The 20,312-nt window shown below is 43.0% G+C and overlaps 1 long non-coding RNA gene across 1 annotated transcript; it reads left to right on the top strand.

Annotated features, from left to right (window-relative positions):
• The first annotated feature begins 16,690 nt into the window (after positions 1–16,690).
• Positions 16,691–20,312, top strand: LOC131304074 (uncharacterized). Its single transcript, XR_009192295.1, has 4 exons — positions 16,691–16,793; positions 17,279–17,456; positions 19,582–19,638; positions 20,175–20,312. It is a non-coding gene; the product is annotated as an uncharacterized LOC131304074 (long non-coding RNA).

Raw genomic sequence — 20,312 nt, 5'->3', positions numbered from 1 at the left:
CATGGGGATTTGGCTAGTCGTGCTCCTGAAGCTTCTACTTCCAGTCCTGTTTGTTGTGACGCGCCTCTTCATTCACAATCTATATCCATGAATGCGAACATGCACATCAAAATGGCAACCAGTGTGTCATCAATCAAGGATCCTTTATCTCCCGTAGAATGGACTGCAGACATAGAAGCAGACAGCAATTCTAGTTCCCATCCTTTACCTGTCGTAGGAAGTACTCCCCCAAAAGGTGTTGTGGAAATGGTACCAGCCCCTAGTTGTTTTCAAACTTCCCCATCTCCTCCGCCTCTTTCAAAGTCATGCGTTGACAATACCACCCATAGGAACGACTCTCCGAGCAAGAAACCCACACGGGGAGGCAGCCACAGGAGGAATCGAACGCAAGCCAACCAGGGTTGCTCAGATGGAGACAAACAGCAAGGTTCTACTTCTAAAGAGTTTTCGAAGAAATATGCAGTCATCTTGGGACGCGATTTCCTCCTAATTAACCCAACACTTCAGTCTTCTTTAAAAACTGCTAAGGCCTTTCGTTTCTTCCATCGTCCTAGTATTTCCCCGGTTGAGCTTAGAGGACGAATTGACTCCCCTATGGATCCTATGAATTGCAATTCCGAGGAATTTGTGTCGAATACTTCCCCATTGGTTGAGGTAGGGAAAGTGGCTATTTGTGATCCTTTCCCTATGTCAGCTAGTCTTCCAACAGTGCTTCATCCTTCCAATCTTATGGAGCCTCCAACAAGAATTGAAGATTCTCTTGTGCATCCGGGCTCAGAGGTAAGGAATCTTAGGTCTAAGCGAATCACGGCTTGTTGGGACAATAATTTCGAGATTACCTTCAACCAGGTGGAGACCCTGAAGCCCAAGTGTACCCTGGCTTTTAAGGATAATAACCCTGTGGAATGCGGTCATCTTATGGCTCGCTCAGCATTGAAATTGTTGAGGCCTACCAGGACTATTCGGGCTTTTCAGGATAACAGTGCTAAGGGCAAGGCATTGAAATTGTTGAGGCCTACCAGTAAGGGCAAGGCTAATAGGCAAAAACCACAGCTCAAGGACCGTGATGAGGCCCTTTTTGTTCATGCTTTCAAACCATACGCACCCCATAAGCGCAAACGGGTGCATACTATTGAAGATAGTTGCAACGAACCTCATGTGTTTCGTGCACCGCAGCGTCGTGCGTTACACTAGTATCCTTTTTCCGCTTGTGCTTTTCTAATTGTTTTTCTGTAGATGGTAAAGCCAAGGGTCCTTATCCATGAATGCGTTTCGTTGCTTCTGTTTTCCTTTGAGAGTAGGCCGTTTGTTTTCGGTGCTTGTTTGGTTTTTTTCTGGCAGTCCTATTAAGGCTTGGAGGAGATGCTAATTCGGTGATTGGCTAAATGGGCGTTGCAATCCCTCTCTTCGTCATCAGTTGCTCGGGGCATACTGCTTTGGACTTGAGCTTCTTCCACCACCGGCCTTTCATTTTTTGATTATATATTGTTGTTGTTTGTTTCCCCTGTAAACTGTTTTCATATATTAATGCATTTCTATCGTCGTTCCCAAAAAAAAAAAAAAAGTAGAAATTTGAGTATAGAATAAAAACAAGTCTTCAAAAATTTGAGTAAGAATTTAAGTAATAAGTCTCCCGTGATTTTTTATTTAAAAATTTGAGTAAAACTCAATTTGATATGAAATTGAGTCAAGGAATGAAGTGAATTTAGAGGGATCTTACTCAGAATTTGATTTTGAGTCAATTAAAAGGGCAAGGGATGCTATGAGACATGCAAAGTTAACAACTTACTCCAGATCCGGATACTCAATGAGGATATTTCTATAGGGATTGTGTGAAGCTTTTAATGAGAAAATGACACCAAAATTCTTAAATTTGGCACGTTGATTACGAGAAGCAAACATGCGGTGCCGAAGTTTAAATGAGTTGTTGCGGGTCGTCCTGAGATTCGGATTCGGCGTCAAACAAGAAAGAAATAGAAAAATGACAATTGGAGTAGGGTAAGCGAAAGTGAGTTTGGGTTGGATTTCAGATGTCAAAACGATGCAGTTTCAATTGCTTGGAGGTTGACCATAACCCCACATGAAATTGTTTTGGGAGCTAAAAAAAGGCAGCAAGTCAGCTCGCCACAGAATCCCCGGATCCAATCAGCCACAGTGTATGGGTTTGGACGATTCGGACAACCAGTTTTTTCGGTGTAATGTAATAACAAGATTTTTTGTATTTTGGTTTTGTGTAATTTTGAGAATTAGATTGTTTCATGTCCCTATGAGGGATTGAACCATCATGGTTTACCCATTTATTATTATTCGAACCTCGTTGATAACCTCAATCGTTCTAAAGAATATGTTCATCGCGTATCACTTAATATGTTTTCAAACACATTATGTTGTGAAAAATAGTAAAAACAAATTTTAATATGCTAAATCAGTTCACAACATAGATGTTTTTCGAAAATATATTAAACGATATCTGATCAAAATATTTTTTTGTGTAGCTGGTGCTATTGACATGGTCTCAAAAACAAGAATTTTGGTATTGCACTTTTTTTAAATTTGTGTAAATGTAATAACAAGACCTTTTCATTCATTTTTCTTAGATTTTGGTATTGAATTTAAAGAAATTAATTTTTTTTTTAATTTTTTTTTTTTTTTAACGGAACCCAGTCTTGCTTCGCTTCTCATGCATGTAGCCATAACCTCAAAAAGTGGTCGGATAACAAGTTACGGTACATGGTATGCCTGATTAGGACCGTGATTTAATTAATCCCTCATTTGGCCCGTCTCAAGACAATCGATCGAGCAGATTTGAATATAAAAATGGGGCACAAGAGCACGAATTGTCAAAAATAGAGTAGTTTAATTTGCGTCCCTCTGCTCTTCATCTCGTTAGGCTAGCCTTTTCCAAAATAAAGTGTGAAATATAGTACTTATTGGTCTTTAAAGTATGTACTTAGAGCATCCACAGTGGTATAATCAAAACTAAAATGTTGCTAAAATTAGCAACATTTGCTCAAAAAAGAGCTCACAGTGGAATAATAAGATTTAGCAACCTCTTAACAACTCATCAAATTTTGGCCCTTGGATAATCAAAACTAACAACTTTTTGTCAATAATCAAATTTAGTTGTATTTCCTCAATCAAGTACATCATCATTACACAAAACCATTCTCTCTCTTCCATTTTCAACATATTTCTAAGAAAAATACTTTTAAAATAAGTTTTTAATTTTTTTGCAAAAACTTTTTTTTTCAAATACTTTTTTTGCAAAAACTTTTTTTTTATTATTATTTTTTGCAAAAACAGTTTTTTTGGTTAAAACTTAATTTTTTTCAAAAACTGTTCTTTTTCATTCAAAAACTGTTTTTTTTTTTACTTTCTCGCAAAAACTGTTTTTTTTTATAATCAAAGTTTTCAAAAAATTATTTTCTCTTTTTCTAATAACCTGTTTTATTAGTTTGAAACCTATTTTTAAAAAATTATTTTCTATGTTCATATTTTTTAAATTTTTATAAATTGAAAATGTAATGAGGCAAGTTTTGATTATTCAAATTTGATTGTACCATTGTGGATCTCTACATTGCTAGCTTTAGCAACCCCTTAAATGCATAATCAAAAGATGATGTGGCAACTTTTGATTATTGACTTTTGGTTATTCCACTGTGGATGCTCTTAGTAACTCATCAACTTTTGACTCTTGAATAATCAAAACAATCAACATTTTGTGAATAACCAAATTTAGTTGTCCTCACATTTACTTAATCAAGTACTCCATCATTTCACAAAAATCTTCTCTCTCTTCCATTTTCAACATGTTTCTAAAAAAAAATACTTATAAATTTTTTTTTTTTTGCGAAACTGTTTTTTTCAAAACTCTTTTTTTTCCCGAAAACTCTTTTTTTTTTTATTAAAACTATTTTTCTCAAAACTGTTTTTTTTGCAAAAACAATTTATTTCAAAACAGTTTTTTTATTAAAACTTTTTTTATTCGAAAACTGTTTTTTTTTAAAAACTTCTTCCCTAAAACTGTTTTTTTTTTTAAATCAAAGTTTTTCAAAAACTATCTTCTCTTTTTCTAATAACTTGTTTTTAATAGTTTGAAACCTATATTTAAAAAATTACTTTCTATGTCACAATTTTTAGATTTTTATAAGTTCAAAAGGTGATGTGGCAAGTTTTGGCTATTCAATTTTGATTGTATCATTGTGGACCTCTACATTGCTAACATTAGCAACCCCTTAAATCATTACTAAAAAATGATGTTGCACTTTTGATTATTAACTTTTGGTTATTCTACTGCGGATGCTGAGTGTCATAGTAGACCATTTTCTTTCATTTTTGTCAATTTAATCTCTCAAGCGTCGGAACTTATGTCTTTAAAGATTACCCCAATCTGCTATCGGGCACTTAACTCTATGTGTGGCAGCAGTTATTGTTTTTAGAGAAATGGGTAACTAATTTTTACTAGTAACCTTTTACTTTCTTTCTAAGAAATATTGGAATTGATCATTTGCCTCGATGTGAAAAATCCAAAAAGTATATTAATAAAAAGATTAATCCCCAAAAATTTACCGAAGCGTGCTTTTGTGGATTATTTTGAAATGCACATTGAATTGCCGACTTGAATATTTTCCATGTGCAAACATTTCTGATTTAAGAGCAAAAAGTTGGATGTATAGTAACAGGGTATTCTTCTCCATGCACGCAAATACAATTGCCTTGTTCGAATGAGTTTTTGCAAATTTATGGGTTTGGTTTTTGGAGTAATGAGTATAGAGAGAAATTAGAGTATTAATTAGAGATAGAGATATGTAGATATCAGATAGAAGGTGAAAACTAAAACATAAAGTTCTGCAGGAGAAGTGAACGAACTGATACTAACATCACCGCGTATAACATGAATCAACAAACTAGTAAGAGAAATCGCAACAACGTGATTCATACGAATCTTCAAGAAAGGAAAAAGGAACAAGTAAACTTTGGTCACCAAATCATCTCAACATTGAGCAACCGATAAAGGGTGCGAAATAGGAAGAAAAATAGGTGCGATGGCGTTACTCCCAGCATGCCTTATCACTAGAACTCCAAGTCGTGAATCCCTTGGATATGAACTCCAGAGTCAAGCTAGCATCCAACTAAAGGTATGTGTGGTTAATACGTACTTTTGCCCTTCAGAGCCCAAGTTAGCCTAATAAAAGTATTGTAGGGGTTCGATTTAGGAGGAGGGACCTTGGCCTGAACTAGTACTTCTCTTCCGCTGCTCTGTTCCTCCGCCGCTGAACCTGCAACAAGTCACTAAGGCTGGAATAGCCTAGTGACCCTCCGACGATCAAGTTAGATGTAAGGAGAGTTGCTTTTAGGTCTAGGGTTAGGGAAAGATGGCATACCTCTCAAAGATGAGTATCCCTTTGTATTTATAGACCTAGGTTTACTTGGCCTCCAAGCTAGCGCGTGGAGGTCACGCTCAGGTAACCGCCTCGGGTGACATCATAGATGACGTACCGGATAAGGCGGTTACGGAGCACATGGCCAAGTCAACCCTTCGCGAGGATTCTTCTCGATGATGTGTCTCATTAGGTGCAAGAGGCTTGCTCGGGAGCCTTCGGTACTCTGTTTCGGGGGTCGGTATGGAGCCCTCGGTGGTACGTCTCCGGAGTTGGTACGGAGCCCTCGGTAATATGTGGGTCGGTACATAGCCCTCGGTAAATGCTTCCGGGGTCGGTATGGAGCCCTCGGTGGTATGTCTCCGGAGTTGGTACGGAGCCCTCTCAGGTGCCGTCGGTAATATGTCTCCGGGGTCGGTTCAGAGCCCTCGGTAATATGCTTCCGGGGTCGGTATGGAGCTCGGTAATATGCTTCCAGGGTCGGTACGGAGCTCAGTGGTATGTCTTCGGAGTCAGTACGGAGCCCCATTTATTTGGGCCACTACAATAGCCCCTCAACTCCTCTCGACCTCTTATTGGTTTGGGAGGAGTTGACGAGTAATATGGCCGAATGTTTTAATGTGTATGAAGCCCCAGAGAGATGTCTCGAGCCTCATACTCGTTGTTCGTCGGTTCGTGGGCTCGGCTTCGGAAAACCGAGGCACGGAAGGGTTCCATCGCTTCGGGGGCTCGACTTCGGGAAACCGAGGCACGAAGGAGGCACGGAAGGGTTCCGTCTGTTTGTGTGCTCGGCTTAGGGAAACCAAGCCAAGGCATGAAGAAGGCACAGAAGGATTCCGTAGCTTCGGGGGCTCGGCTTCGGGAAACCGAGGCACGAAGGAGGCACGGAAGGGTTCCGTCGGTTCGTGGGCTCGGCTTCGGGAAACTGAGGCACGAAGGAGGCACGGAAGGGTTCCGTCACTTCGGGGGCTCGGCTTCGAGAAACCGAGGCACGAAGGAGGCACGGAAGGGTTCCGTCGCTTCGGGGGCTCAGCTTCGAAAAACCAAGGCACGGAGTAGGCACGGAAGAGTTTCGTCGCTTCGGGGGCTCGACTTCGGGAAACCGAGGCACGAAGGAGGCACGGAAGGGTTCCGTCTGTTTGTGTGCTCGGCTTAGGGAAACCAAGCCAAGGCATGAAGAAGGCACAGAAGGATTCCGTAGCTTCGGGGGCTCGGCTTCGGGAACCCGAGGCACGAAGGAGGCACGGAAGGGTTTCGTCGCTTCGGGGGCTCGGCTTCGGGAAACTGAGGCACAAAGGAGGCATGGAAGGGTTCTGTCGCTTCGGGGGCTCGGCTTCGGGAAACAGAGGCACGAAGGAGGCACGGAAGGGTTTCGTTGGTTCGTGGGCTCGGCTTCGGGAAATCGAGGTACGAAGGAGGCACGGAAGGGTTCCGTCGCTTCGGGGGCTCGACTTCGAAAAACCAAGGAATGGAGGCACGGAAGGGTTCCGTCGCTTCGGGGGCTCGGCTTCGAGAAACCGAGGCGCGAAGGAGGCACGGAAGGGTTCCGTCTGTTTGTGTGCTCGGCTTAGGGAAACCAAGCCAAGGCATGAAGAAGGCACAGAAGGATTCCGTAGCTTCGGGGGCTCGGCTTCGGGAAACCGAGGCACGGAAGGGTTCCGTCGGTTCGTGGGCTCGGCTTCGGGAAACTGAGGCACGAAGGAGGCACGGAAGCGTTCCGTCACTTCGGGGGCTCGGCTTCGAGAAACCGAGGCACGAAGGAGGCACGGAGTAGGCACGGAAGAGTTTCGTCGCTTCGGGGGCTCGACTTCGGGAAACCGAGGCACGAAGGAGGCACGGAAGGGTTCCGTCTGTTTGTGTGCTCGGCTTAGGGAAACCAAGCCAAGGCATGAAGAAGGCACAGAAGGATTCCGTAGCTTCGGGGGCTCGGCTTCGGGAAACCGAGGCACGAAGGAGGCACGGAAGGGTTCCGTCGGTTCGTGGGCTCGGCTTCGGGAAACTGAGGCACGAAGGAGGCACGGAAGGGTTCCGTCACTTCGGGGGCTCGGCTTCGAGAAACCGAGGCACGAAGGAGGCACGGAAGGGTTCCGTCGCTTCGGGGGCTCGGCTTCGAAAAACCAAGGCACGGAGTAGGCACGGAAGAGTTTCGTCGCTTCGGGGGCTCGACTTCGGGAAACCGAGGCACGAAGGAGGCACGGAAGGGTTCCGTCTGTTTGTGTGCTCGGCTTAGGGAAACCAAGCCAAGGCATGAAGAAGGCACAGAAGGATTCCGTAGCTTCGGGGGCTCGGCTTCGGGAAACCGAGGCACGAAAGAGGCACGGAAGGGTTCCGTCGCTTCGGGGGCTCGGCTTCGGGAAACTGAGGCACGAAGGAGGCACGGAAGGGTTCTGTCACTTCGGGGGCTCGGCTTCGGGAAACAGAGGCACGAAGGAGGCACGGAAGGGTTCCGTCGGTTCGTGGGCTCGGCTTTGGGAAATCGAGGTACGAAGGAGGCACGGAAGGGTTCCGTCGCTTCGGGGGCTCGACTTCGAAAAACCAAGGCACGGAGGCACGGAAGGGTTCCGTCGCTTCGAGGGCTCGGCTTCGGGAAACCGAGGCACGAAGGAGGCACGGAAGGGTTCCGTCTGTTTGTGTGCTCGGCTTAGGGAATGGGGCTATTGTAGTGGAACCGACGGAACCCTTCCGTGCCTCCTTCGTGCCTCAGTTTCCCGAAGCCGAGCCCACGAACCGACGGAACCCTTCCGTGCCTCCTTCGTGCCTCGGTTTCCCGAAGCCGAGCCCCCGAAGCTACGGAATCCTTCTGTGCCTTCTTCATGCCTTGGCTTGGTTTCCCTAAGCCGAGCACACAAACAGACGGAACCCTTCCGTGCCTCCTTCGTGCCTCGGTTTCCCGAAGCCGAGCCCCCGAAGCTACGGAATCCTTCTGTGCCTTCTTCATGCCTTGGCTTGGTTTCCCTAAGCCGAGCACACAAACAGACGGAACCCTTCCGTGCCTCCTTCGTGCCTCGGTTTTCCGAAGCCGAGCCCCCGAAGCGACGGAACCCTTCCGTGCCTCCGTGCCTTGGTTTTTCGAAGTCGAGCCCCCGAAGCGACGGAACCCTTCCGTGCCTCCTTCGTACCTCGATTTCCCGAAGCCGAGCCCACGAACCGACGGAACCCTTCCGTGCCTCCTTCGTGCCTCTATTTCCCGAAGCCGAGCCCCCGAAGCGACAGAACCCTTCCGTGCCTCCTTTGTGCCTCAGTTTCCCGAAGCCGAGCCCCCGAAGCGACGGAACCCTTCCGTGCCTTCTTCGTGCCTCGGTTTCCCGAAGCCGAGCCCCCGAAGCTACGGAATCCTTCTGTGCCTTCTTCATGCCTTGGCTTGGTTTCCCTAAGCTGAGCACACAAACAGACGGAACCCTTCCGTGCCTCCTTCGTGCCTCGGTTTCCCGAAGTCGAGCCCCCGAAGCGACTAAACTCTTCTGTGCCTACTCCGTGCCTTGGTTTTTCGAAGCCGAGCCCCCGAAGCGACGGAACCCTTCCGTGCCTCCTTCGTGCCTCGGTTTCTCGAAGCTGAGCCCCCGAAGTGACGGAACCCTTCCGTGCCTCCTTCGTGCCTCAGTTTCCCGAAGCCGAGCCCACGAACCGACGGAACCCTTCCGTGCCTCCTTCGTGACTCGGTTTCCCGAAGCCGAGCCCCCGAAGCTACGGAATCCTTTTGTGCCTTCTTCATGCCTTGGCTTGGTTTCCCTAAGCCGAGCACACAAACAGACGGAACCCTTCCGTGCCTCCTTCGTGCCTCGGTTTCCCGAAGTCGAGCCCCCGAAGCGATGGAACCCTTCCGTGCCTCGGTTTCCCGAAGCCGAGCCCACGAACCGACGAACAACGAGTATGAGGCTCGACACATCTCTCTGGGGCTTCATACACATTAAAACATTCGGCCATATTACTCTTCAACTCCTCCCAAACCAATAAGAGGTCGAGAGGAGTTGAGGGGCTATTGTAGTGGCCCAAATAAATGGGGCTCCGTACTGACTCCGAAGACATACCACTGAGCTTTGTACCGACCCTGGAAGCATATTACCGAGCTCCATACCGACCCCGGAAGCATAATACCGAGGGCTCTGAACCGACCCCGGAGACATATTACCGACGGCACCCGAGAGGGCTCCGTACCAACTCCGGAGACATACCACCGAGGGCTCCATACCGACCCCGGAAGCATTTACCGAGGGCTATGTACCAACCCACATATTACCGAGGGCTCCGTACCAACTTCGGAGACATACCACCGAGGGCTCCATACCGACCCCCGAAACAGAGTACCGAAGGCTCCCGAGCAAGCCTCTTGCACCTAATGAGACACATCATCGAGAAGAATCCTCGCGAAGGGTTGACTTGGCCATGTGCTCCGTAACCGCCTTATCCGGTACGTCATCTATGATGTCACCCGAGGTGGTTACCTGAGCGTGACCTCCACGCGCTAGCTTGGAGGCCAAGTAAACCTAGGTCTATAAATACAAAGGGATACTCATCTTTGAGAGGTATGCCATCTTTCCCTAACCCTAGACCTAAAAGCAACTCTCCTTACATCTAACTTGATCGTCGGAGGGTCACTAGGCTATTCCAGCCTTAGTGACTTGTTGCAGGTTCAGCGGCGGAGGAACAGAGCAGCGGAAGAGAAGTACTAGTTCAGGCCAAGGTCCCTCCTCCTAAATCGAACCCCTACAAGTATTAGTCAACCTCTCCGCATATTCTTCAGGCATTGTCTTAGCGGGAACACCAGGAGGACTAGAAGATTGATGGATTCCAGATGAAGAGCTATTCTGGGAACCTCTGGTAGCATTTTGTTGAGGAGGAAATGAAAAACCATTCTCAGAGCTACGATCATTAACGGAATCTCTAAAATCAACTGTATATTCCGTGGTTGTAGGAGATAGTCTCCGACAAGTATTTCGCCCCTGAATTTCAGCATTTTCAACTGATTCTATGTTTTGCTTGTCCAACCGAGGATTGTTAACCACTTAACCCAGGCGAAATGGCTGCAAGAAGAGGACCATGGAAGGAAATTGGAGTTTCTTATTTGACGAGGCATCACGGCTAGTAGACTTTCCTTATGAAGTTGACACAAGTAGGGTTTAACTGTTCAAACTCCTCTGCAGATATCAAATCATACCACCACCATCAGTAATGGATCTAGGTAGGCCTTTCAATGGATTTGAATCCAACAACGTCGATCCGATAATCTGAATTCAGTAATCTAAGTATGGACCAGATCAGATTCGGATTGTATCAAATTAAATCCGTTATCAATTCAATCCGAACTTTATTTAAAAAAAACCCTATTTCCTAAAGATTAAATTCAACACCATCGAAGAAGAAGAAACAAACGTCCTCTTCTTCATCTTCCTTCTGTTTCTTTAACGGCGTTTGTTTCGACTGACCCTTAGGCGGCCGACCTCGCTTCCACTTCCCGCTGCCAATCTCCGTTACCGTCGTCGTTACTTCGATGAGCTGAGGAGCGCGTATCTGGTGGGAACTATTCGCGTTCGAAAGCTCAAAAAGCTCCACGGCCGCCACAATTGGGTCAAAGCTTTTGCCATCAGATTCGGTGCGAGGATTGTGGAGGCGCGAACCCGACAATTCAGCTCCCTATGAGGTATGGAGGACTTAATACGAGCTTTTGCAGTCTGTTTAACAATGTACCATACCTGTGATAAAAAAAATGTACCATAACTGGATACGAGTTTCTGAAAAGATAAGGTATGGAGAACATAATAATAATGTGAAGAATTTAATACAACAAACATTTTATTGATGATTCTTCATAGGAGACATTGGGAGTAGGCCTGCCAATGAACTCGAAAGGACCCGAATCCGATCCGGATCCGAAATAGCGCAAATCCGACCCACATTCAAATTCAGTAATCCAATCCAAAAAATCGGATATCAGTTCCGAAGATCCAAATGTGGACCGAATTTATTCATTTATATAGAATTGTGGCAAAGAAACCCCAAAAATACAAAATTTTCCAAAATAGGGAGAGAGAGGGAGGGAGTTTAATAGTTTATACAGCGTATTACTTAAGATTACGGAGACTCACAGGGTTGGGTGAGAGAAGCAGATTCTAGGGCAACAAGAAGAAGAAGCAACAGCAGCTCACGCTCCTGCTGGGTTTATCTTCAGTCTCAGCCCAAATGACAACAATGCAACTGCAAAATCTGAACTCTTTCGAAGCCCACCCATTGACAATGGTGCTACATTCTTCATCCTGACTGCAGACAGAATTGAATTTTCTTCATCTAAATTTGGCTTTCAACCGCTGCACTAAAAATTTAGAGTACATGACAGGTTTAATCGCCTCAAATTGATGCCATGAGTTCAAGCCCTAATTGCTTCTCTGTGTATTTTCTTTCAAATTGTGTTTGATTAGATTTGATCACTTACTCAACTAAGTTGATGATTCCTATTGCCGAAGATGAATCACCGAGTTCCAGATTTCAAAATTAACAAAACATTAGCAGTAGTATTGGCAATAGGAGCGAAATTCTGTGAAGCTTGTGTTTTGGTTTCTTTAAATAAAAATTTGGATCGGTTTACTATGTAGGAAAATAGTGTGGAAAAACAATAAACGATTTTACTAATTTCTGGAAATTACAACATGAACATGAATCGCAAGATTACAGAATATGAAATGTAGACATAAACTGTAAAAGAGAATTAGCAATTCCAAACCGAGACCCGTTTTGTTCAACGGTGCTCTTAAGACAAATTCGCCGCCTCACCGGTGCTGGAGGTTGTGTCGGTGTTCGTCTCCCAGGGTTGACTCGGTTACCACTCAGCCGCCGGAGCACCGCCGTAGACTGTCCGTCGAACCAACTTGTGTCTGTACTCTCTCTCTCGAAAAGAATAATTGTATTGCAGAAGAATGCTTTGGATTGTTTTCAGGTGTGTTGAAACCAAAGGAAGAGGTCTCCTTTTATAGTTGAAGGAGGAACCTCTGCCATGAATGCTGCAATGATGGAGGAGCCTCTCAATCAATAGGGGAATTGATTTCGCTATTCAATTCTGGAATAAAACTGATACAGTTATTATTCCCGAAATTGAATACACAATAATGGGTAATAACTCTGGGTAATTACCAGCTTTGACCATTCAACCGTGCACTGTTGTCGGTCCGAAACTCACTTTGAGAGACAATTTCTCATTCATCCCTCAATGGAATTTGGGCCCCCCTCGCGCAGTGTGGGTCCCACCAAATTCTCTTTGGTTAAAATTTCATTTTTCCAACAATCCCCCACATGAATGAAATTGACTGAATCCGACTCGGGAGACAAAGCTGATATGAGAGAGAGTACAATGGAAAAATTTCGCATAGGATAGGTAGCTTTTGGCCTTGAACCTTCCCTTGTGAATACCTATCGGATTTACTGGCTGACCAGTGAACATGTTGTCTTGAACTGTTCTGCCGTTTATGTAAACCGAGACAACAAGCATCACATGAAACTTCTCCCAACGCAGTTTAGTTCTCACTGTTGGGTTCGTTTTGGCCATGACACCCCTTCCTGGTTCTGCAAGTATTTTCTTGAGAATTCCGTCTTCCTAAATTCTCAAAGAAGCGGCCCCACTTCATACTCACATAGGTGACCTTCTTATAAAGGGTATCCTGCTATACCCCGCCTGACATTCCAGCGCATAAGAGTCATTAAAAGCCAACGCTTAACCTGTTTCCATTTGCAGGTATCACTGTTTCGCACTATAGGAATGAGCAAGAGAGCATGTCTCCACAATGATCGTTCTCCGTTACTCGCAAGTAGGTTGTCCCATTGAACCTAGATCTTGGGATCTCCAGTCAGCTAGGTTGGGTTTCCTTCACGGTAACACGAGCGTAGTAGGCTTTAGCCCCATTTCCTTCGATGCTTTCTCAACTAACTCTTTATTTAACCCTTTGGTTAGCGGATCCGCAATGTTGTCCTTTGACTTCACATAGTCAACAGTAACAACCCCAGTTGAGAGTAATTGTCTAATGGTATTGTGTTTACGACGAATATGCCTAGATTTACCATTATATAAATTAACTTTGTGCTCTTCCTATTGCTGATTGACTATCGCAATGGACGTAAATTGCTAGCACAGGTTTCGACCATCTTGGAATATCTTCTAGAAAATGGCGTAGCCATTCCGCCTCTTCTGTTGCTTTATCTAAAGCAATGAATTCAAATTCCATCGTAGAACGTGCTATACACGTCTGTTTTGAAGATTTCCAAGAGACAGCTGCACCACCAAATGTAAAGACATATCCACTCGTGGATTTCGAGTCTTTCATATCTGATATCCAGTTTGCATCACAATATCCTTCTAGTACTGCCGGATATCTGGTGTAGTGCAGTCCCAAATCACGAGTATGCCTTAAATAGCGTAGTACTCTCACTATCGTCTTCCAGTGGTCATGCCCTGGATTACTCGTGTATTTACTCAGTCTGCTAACTGAATAGACTATGTCGGGCCTTGTACAACTCATCAAATACATCAGACTCCCAATTATCCGAGAATACTCCAATTGGGATACCCCTACCCCCACATTCTTGGATAAGTGGAGATTCACATCCACAGGAGTCCTTGCTATACTCGTATCAGACTTGCTGAACTTCTCAAGAATCTTATCGACATAATGAGACTAAGATAGTGCAAGTCCATCAGATGTTCTAGTGATTTTAACACCTAGTATTACATCTGCAAGACCCATATCTTTCATGTCAAACTTCGAGTTCAACATCTTCTTGGTAGATGTGATAATCTTATCGTTACTACCAACAATGAGCATGTCATCAACGTAAAGACACAAAATGACGTACCCTTCGTCTGTGTCTTTGACATATACACATTTGTCACACTCATTGATTGTGAAACCACTTGACATCATAGCATTGTCAAATTTTTCATGCCATTGTTTCGGTGCTTGTTTTAGACCATACAAAGATCTAACAAGTCTGCAGACTTTCCCTTTTTGACCGGGCAAAAACCCTCGAGTTGTTCCATGTAGATTTCCTCATCTAAATCGCCATTTAGGAAATCTGTTTTCACATCCATTTGATGTATCTGCAAATGCGATTATCATTCGAATGGATGTGATCCTGGTGACAGGAGAATAAGTATCAAAGTAGTCTAGACCTTCCTTTTGTCTATAACCTTTAATGACAAGCCTAGCTTTGTACTTATCTATTGATCCATCTACCTTCATCTTCCTCTTGAAAATCCACTTGTAGCCCAAAGGCTTATTACCAGGAGGAAGATCCACCAATTCCCACGTATGGTTTTGCAGAATGGAATCAATTTCACTTTTAATAGCCTCTTTTCACAAAGGACCCTCAGGAGAGCTCACGGCTTCCTTGAATGTCCGAGGCTCACTTTCTAACAGATACGTTAGGAAGTCTGGACCAAAGGATGTTGATGTTTTAACCCTTTTGCTACGTCTTGGCTCAACCTCAACTTCTTCCTCTTGGTCTTGACTGCTTTCATATGCAGTCTCCAAAGTCCGTTTCACGGAACTTGACTCTTTTATGGATCTATAAGGAAATATGTGTTCATAGAACGTCACATTCCTAGATTCCATGATAGTGTTCTTGTGAATATCCAGTATCTCAGATTCATACACAAGAAACCGATAAGCAGTACTGTTATGTGCGTAACCAATAAACACACAATCAACAGTCCTTGGCCCTATCTTCTCCTTTTTAGGTGGAGGTACAGCTACCTTTGCGAGACACCCCCACATTCGAAGGTAACTGTAAATCACACACCTCAGTGTGGATTAATCCAATGGCTTAGTACTTCTTTCAACTCATTGACAAGAAGTCTTTATCACTTGGACCTTCACAAAGCAATCACTTGCATATTCTGCTCATTCCCTAAATGAGAGAAACTTGTTCCCGCCGGAACCTCTTGTTAGCGCACCTAACAACTGTGGTCACACCACTTGGGACAATACCATCATAGGTATTCCCATGGTTGGAGCCATTTTTGCAAGCACTTAGCCCAACAGAGCCGAGTACAGAAAATTGTATCCACCGAGCAGATCAAACATAGGATCGAGGCCGAGCAATGTCAAGGCCAAAGCCGAGTAGACCACTCCAGAGGCCGAACGATCCGTGATCCAAGGCCGAGTCACGCACGACTAACCATGGCCAAAGCCGGACAATTTACCAATAATCTTTGATCGAGTCGCGCACGACTGATCAAGGCCGAAGCCAAACAGTTTTACCCCAAAGCCAATTCGAGGTCAAGTCGCGCATGACAAACCAAGGCCATAGCCCAACACTTTATCACAAAACTAATTCGAGGCTCAGTCGCGCACGACTAACCAAAGCCGAAGCCAAACACTTTTTTTTTTTTTCCCTTTCCCGCGTAAACACCGAGCAATCCACTGTCAAGGCAAGACTAGTGGATGCAATGCGACAAGTATTTCTCCACCACACATTTCCAAGATAACTAATCTGTAACTGAACAGTTAGTACCAAAAATTGAAACTGTGGACACATTAAGCAACAGTCTCAATGATTATCCAATCAATTCAAACTGTTGTGGAAACCGTTATGCACAATGACTACTTATCGCAAAAATAGGATCATAGAAAACTTGGATGCTCAATTTATCGTAACTGACAAAATTGATATTACATGAATCAAACATTCATATAGAGAAGAGTTTTCCTAAATGACCCATTAGTGCAAAAGTATTACTGTTTTTTTGCGTGGAGGGGAAAAAAAAATGCCCTTTTTTTTTTTTTTTCGAAACCACCGATCAAGACATTGGTTATTAGAGTTGGAAAAACCAGTGCATTACAAACAAAACACTTTGTGTCAAGTAATGACAAACTAGTTAGCAGAGCAAAACGAATTAGCAAATCACATAAGCCAATTCCTAACCAGTGCACTGACTTATGGAAACAATACTCACGTTTTCCAAAATCTCACAATTGGGGGGGAAAAAAAAAACCCTGTTTATCTTTCAAAGAGATCAAAACAAGTTTTGTTTTCCTTTACTGCAATTACTACACTAAATTGCATCAGTTATCAAAACACATAACTACTGCCTTAAGTCACCATTGATATTCGCGCTCCAAGAATTACTTCAAGCACTCCAAGCTACAGTGTATTTCCAAAACTACCCTATTGCAAGTTTCAGGCACTCCAAGAATTACTTCAGGCACTCCAAAAAATTACTTTACCCTTCTCATTTACTTCAGGCGCTCCAAAAAATTACTTTACTCTTCTCAATTACTTTACTCTTTTCCTCTGCCTCGTCGTTAACGGAAGAAAAAAGAGGAAGACGGTAGCCAGCCTCCAAACCCTAGCCGTTTACTGCCCCTGATCGTCGCCGATAGATGCTCCTTTTCATCGCCGTTTGGCTGCTCCCTTCATTCTCTATTTGAGGTATTTTTGTTTGGTTTTGTTTTTGTTTTCGTTTTTGTAATCTCAGTCTTCCCTGCAAGAAAAGTAGTGATCGTGCAAGAGACAGGTTATTTTGTTTTCTTTGGCTCATTATAGATCTGTTGGAAAAGCAAGAAACAAGAAAAGAAACGTTATTGAAAAGCGACGACGGGACCCGCCATAACTGGTTGATACATTCCTTCATTCTTGAATGGAAGAAAGGAGTCCCATGGGACAAGGAAACAAAAGCACTCAATCTAAATACATCTTGCGAGGGTGGACTTCTTCAACTAGGAGTAGATTATTTTGAACATCTTCTTCCACTAGGAGTAGATTATTTTGAACATCGAAGAAATCCACCGCAATAAAATACTAACAAAATTGGATTAAACAACTATAGCCTATAATCTCTTTCATGGATTAAACAAATGGAACTTACTTTGAAATTGGGGTTAGCTGCCATTAAACAAATAGCTCCAGTTTGGCAGGTTCTGATGGAGGGTGAGACTCAAGATGTTGGTGGCTTCGAACCGGACTTTACAAATGAAGATTTTGCAAAGATAAATGCCATAATAAATCTTGCAGCCACAAGTAACTTTGAAGAAATATCAAAGTTCTACGAATTAAGTGAGGGCGTGAATTATGGTGACAATGCTAGAGATTCTGGTAAGCTTCCTTCCTCACATGCTTGGGATTATAAATCTAGGTTCTTTTTTATTGTTTATTATTATTGGTAAAGTAAAATAATTAATATGCAGTAATCATTTTGTGGGTTGATACATAACAGGTAGTGTAGAGAAAAAAATGCTTAATGATGCTGAATGTGCATCATTGTTAGAGGAAAATTTTTCAACTCGAGATGAGCTCCTCGATAGGATTCGTAACATCGCATTGAAAGAAGGTTATGTCACCACAATTAAAAAATCAAAACCGGGCTGTTATGTGATTATTGGTTGCGATAGAGGTGGGAAATATCGAGGCACCAGTGTTCCATTGAGCGAAGGGAAAAGAATGTCGGGATCTCGCCTTGTGAATTGTCCTTTTCAGATGTTGGGGAAAAAGAAAGTTGGTAAGCCTTGGAAAGTGGAAATAAAATATGTCTCTCATAATCATGAACCGTCAAGTGATATGTCCGGACATCCATTTTGCCGTCGTTTTTCAAAAGAAGAGGTGCTAAGTATTAAGCAAATGACCATGGGCGGTATACCACCTCGGCAGATTCTTACTTCATTGCGGCAAAGTAATTCTAATTGCAAAGCAATAGCAAGGACAGTTTATAATGCAAAGGCTGCCATTAAAAAAAAAGTGTTAGCGGGTCGTACAATGATTGAAGCATTATTTGATGAATTAGGTCAAGGGGACTTCACTTTTGATATAAAACGGGATGGAAATGGCCATTTGACTCATTTGTTCTTTGCACATCCTTCTTCTATTGCGTTAACCAAAAGTTATCCGTATGTCTTTGTGATGGATTGAACTTATAAGACGAACAAATATAAGATGACATTGCTTGATATAGTGGGAGTTTCAAGTTTCAATGGATCATTTTATTCTTGTTTTGTTTTCATGCAAAAAGAGGAAGAAGGAGACTATGTGTGGGCATTGGAAAGATTCAAAACAATTTTAGGCCCTGACCAACAACCTTCCGTGATTTTATCGGATAGGGAATTAGCATTGATGAATGCCATTGAAGTTGTTTTTTCGGGAACAACAAACATCTTATGTGTGTGGCACATTGAGAAAAATGTTCTCTCAAAATGTAAGCCTAAATTTGAAAGAGAACAAGATTGGGAGACTTTTTTATTGGATTGGACTAATTTGGTTGAATCTCCGGATGAGAGTTGCTTTAATGAAGCTTGGCAGCGTCTTCAAGTTGATTACGAGGAAAAAGAATATGTTTGTAATTACATTTAGAATACTTGGCTCCCTTTCAAAGAGAAATTTGTGAAGGCATGGACTGGAAATCATCTACACTTTGGGAATCGTGTCACTTCTAGGGCTGAAGGTGCACATGCAATGCTCAAGAGATACCTTACCGTTTCCACGGGAAATTTCCATGAGGTGAGAGAAAAGATTTGTCTTGCGATTGAGAATAAACACAATGAGATTAAGACAAAGATTGCTTCTAAAAAGCTTCGAGTTATTCATAAATTTCGAATTCCCATGTTTAAGGAACTTGTTACTCATGTTTCCATCTTCGCACTTAGTGAGCTTTTGAAGCAATATGAGTTGGCGGCATCTTCTTTATTGGATCCTTGTAGAAGTCAATTTTCAAACACAATGGGTCTATCTTGTGCACACTTTATGCAAAACATGAGAGGTGAACCTTTGCTACTTAACGATATCCATCCACAATGGAGAATTGATATAAGGTCATGCAATATGGACGGCCGAGTTAATGCAAATGGAAGTGACATTGAAAGTCTTCTCAAGAAATTTCATGATAAATACAAGTGTATGCCTCTTGGTCAAAGAGAAGATAGCCAAAAGCAAATTGCTCAACTTATAATGCTGAAATTCCATTGACTCTGGAACCAACCATTCAACCCCACAAAGGCCGACCATCGGGTTCCAAAAAAAGAAAGGGAGATAGCTCTACCACTCGTGATCCTTCAGCTTTTGAGATTGTGGAAAAGGCAAGAAAATGTAGTGTTTGCCACCATGTTGGACATAATAGAAGCACTTGCCAACGATGTAAGATATTTTTGTCGTAACAACTTTTTCTTACAGTACATTTATGGTTTCAACTATTATTTTTTATTGATATTTTCTCCCAACTATTTTTTTGTAGTGAAAAGTTTGGTTGATCGAGGTGTTCTTACTTGATGTACGTAGTTACTGGAAAGAGGTATGTTGTAATGTTTTGGTTCAACTATTTTGCTCTTACTTAATGTAGTTAGCGCGCTGGTATTTTAGTTGATAACCCTCCATTTAGTACTGTTCAGTAGTTTGTGTAGGAGAGATATGGTAGTATGCAATACATAGATATGTGTTTGTTTTGTTCTTGAAGTCAGATTCGGGAATTTTGTGATATGTAGGAGAATCTCTTTTTTTGGTCTCATTTGAGGGGTTTTATCTTCAATTACTTGATGGAGGTTAGTCTCATCATCATTGTGGTAAAGGAGAAGGATGTGTAGTTATTGTGTAAAATCTTTATGCTGTTAAAATTAGACTGAGCAATCATTTGAGCAGTCATCACATATATCAATTTTTGGCACTATGAACTAGTAACCACTCTTTGTTCAGATAAAAAGAGAAAAACTGGTCCCTTTGTTGTAACAGTATAGTTTTTTTCATGTTGATTAGACTGAATGTACATTTTGATGGAGTTATTGTGTAAAAACTCACGAATTTGAAGTAGATTTGGTTGTTTATACACTGTAGATTTGCAGCCGTTATGAAAATTTTGAGGAAAAATGCTAGATGATGAGTACGAAAGTATGAAGATCTTGTGTCGTTGCTGTTATGAAGATTTTGCAGCATCAACATTTTCAATTGTGTGCTGTTTTTTGTTTTTGAAAG

This window comes from Rhododendron vialii, chromosome 10a (assembly GCF_030253575.1).
Source record: "Rhododendron vialii isolate Sample 1 chromosome 10a, ASM3025357v1".
Taxonomy (NCBI): domain Eukaryota; kingdom Viridiplantae; phylum Streptophyta; class Magnoliopsida; order Ericales; family Ericaceae; genus Rhododendron; species Rhododendron vialii.
The sequence above is the reverse complement of the archived record's forward strand: the minus strand, read 5'-3'. Positions and strand labels throughout refer to the sequence as shown.